The sequence below is a fragment of the Otolemur garnettii genome, unplaced genomic scaffold (genome assembly GCF_000181295.1).
Source record: "Otolemur garnettii isolate 467f Iridium unplaced genomic scaffold, OtoGar3 scaffold00121, whole genome shotgun sequence".
Taxonomy (NCBI): Eukaryota; Metazoa; Chordata; class Mammalia; order Primates; family Galagidae; genus Otolemur; species Otolemur garnettii.
The window spans coordinates 1-2,464 of NW_003852516.1; the positions used below are offsets into that span (position 1 = coordinate 1).

At 36.2% G+C, this 2,464-nt stretch overlaps 1 pseudogene; it reads left to right on the plus strand.

The window, feature by feature from the left end:
- The first annotated feature begins 1,959 nt into the window (after positions 1–1,959).
- On the plus strand, positions 1,960–2,461 carry LOC100960403 (annotated as a pseudogene).
- Positions 2,462–2,464: the final 3 nt, after the last annotated feature.

The window sequence follows — 2,464 nt, forward strand, 5'->3', positions numbered from 1 at the left end:
TTTTATATGCTTTCTATTTAAAAGTTTATTTTAGTCCTTTTCAAAGACTAGTGCTGCTCCAAGTAGTTGTATGATTTACATTCTAAACTTCCTTAAGTGTGTTTATTTAAGAGCACCACCACACCTGACCTGAGCATCCACTTAGAGAATGTTTTTTGTGGTCTGGAGTGACAAAAAAGTACATGAGAATGTGGTCTAGATTTTTTTCAGCTATGTCATTAACTTTCCATGACCAAGACCAGTTCTTGGATGAGTCTGTATGTAAAAAGTAAAATCTTATTTATGGAAGGTATTATTCTAAGGGAAAAATCCAGGGTCAAGCTATATCTTTAATGTCCTTCTATATTGCATGTCTATTTATGTTATAAAATTGGTTATTGCCTCAAATTTCCTATCCTAGCATGATAAATCACCAGACAACCTGTTTAGGGTATAAAACTTTCATAGAACATATTTGGTGAGTATCCTGATTATAATCCAGACTATGTGTACATTGGTGAAATAACCAGAAATACTGCAAAACTCTGTTGGCTTAAACAGGTCAACTTCAACCCTAATTTACTCTTGATATCACTCTGTTGAGTGAGGGAGGAAACTCAAACCTCAGCTTTGTTTTTCCCAGGACAGATGGTAGTGATAGTGCATTATATTTTAATAAGAAAAACAAAACAGTAATCCTTGAGAATTTTTCAAAAGCATATTTGAGGCACATTTTTTCATAATTATATACTTGTCTCTTTATTGCCCTTGAAAAATATAAGTGTAGAAGTTATTCTTCTGTTATTTGTTACTATCTTCTTAAGTTGTTCCAAAGATAATACTGCCATTCTGCATTCCCTCTGGAAGAAAAAAAAATTCAAAACCAGCAGTGCTGCTATCAGATAAGTATATGTCAATGTGTACTTATCAGTAAAAAATAAAAAAATGCAATGTGTTTGTTAATCCAACTTTTTTCTATGTAATATTTCCAAGTCAGACTTTCTTACATTTCTGGAATTCAGTTTGATACACCAAGAGTAATAATGATAAAATGTTCACTTTGATTACTGTGGGGAGAAAAATTAAGTGTTCAATTCTATTAAAACAAACTTCTCAGAGATACTGGTTTCTTGTCCTTGAAGGTTATAAAGAAAAACAAAACAAAACACATTCACTTTCCCAAGTTGAAGGAAAATATTTGTGATGCATATAACCCAATACATACACCACATAAAGAACACTTGTGAATCAATAAAAAATAACATAAAGCAATATAAAAATGAACAAAGCCTATCAACAAACACTGGCAGATGAAAAATAACGAAAATAACCATGAAAACTATCTCAATGGTAAGAAGATAAATGCAAGTTAAAGCAAAAAATATTATGATTCTTCACTTATGATTACAAAATGTTAAAAGATACAATTTTAGTAGGAGTGTAGGGGTGGTTAGACATTGTTCCATTGTTCCTCTGACATAATGATGACCTTTTGGGGAAGCAATTTGACAGTTTCTAATCAGATATCAAATGCACATAGCTATCATCTTGCTGGATTGACCTGGTTGCCTCCTATTGTTATGGAGGGGACTCTCTTCTTCCTGGCTTTTGGAGCTTTTTCTGTAGATTCTATTTAGGTATTTAAGTCTTAGCCTTATTTTTTTTAAACAGTTCAGCTCTTTAATTCCTCCCCCCCACCCTTTTTTAATTTAAGACAGACTCTCAAGCTGTCACCCTGGGTAGAGTGCCATAAGCATCATAGCTCACAGCAACCTCAAACTCTTAGGCTTAAGCAATTATCTTGTGTCAGCCTTCCGAGTAGCTGGGACCTACCAAAACACCAGGTTATTTTTTGGTTATAGTTGTCATTATTGTTAGGCAGGCTCAGGCTGGATTCGAACCTGCCAGCTCTGGTGTATGTGGCTGGCGCCCTAGCTGCTGAGCTACAGGCACCAAGCCAATTTTTCCCTTCTTAATAATATGAGGATGGATCCTGTGTGTCCCCAAAGCCCACCTTGCCCTGAAGCATGATTCTAGTGTCTCTTCTCCAATGCCTGCGGCTTGTGGGCATGAACAAAATTATCCATCTTTGCAAATGTCTTCTACAGAGGTGCCCCTCACAGAGACTACCTCTCCTCTTCCTACTTCTATGGATCTGCTGACTCAGGAGGACAGCCCTGACTCTTCCACTAGTCCCAAAGTAAAAGAATCCACTTTTGTAGAGAAGAGTGTAGTGAAAAAGGAAGGTAAGGTCCAGGTCAAGAAACAGAAGACCAAAACCATATTCTCCACCACCCAGTTGTGTATAGTCAATGATAGATTTCAAAGACAGAAATACCTCAGCCTCCAACAGATGCAAGAACTTTCCAACATCATGAACTTCATCTATAAACAGGTTAAGACCTGGTTCCAGAACCAGCAAATGAAATCTAAGAGATGGCAGAAAAACTACTGGCTAAACAACACCAACAGTATGACTTAGGCT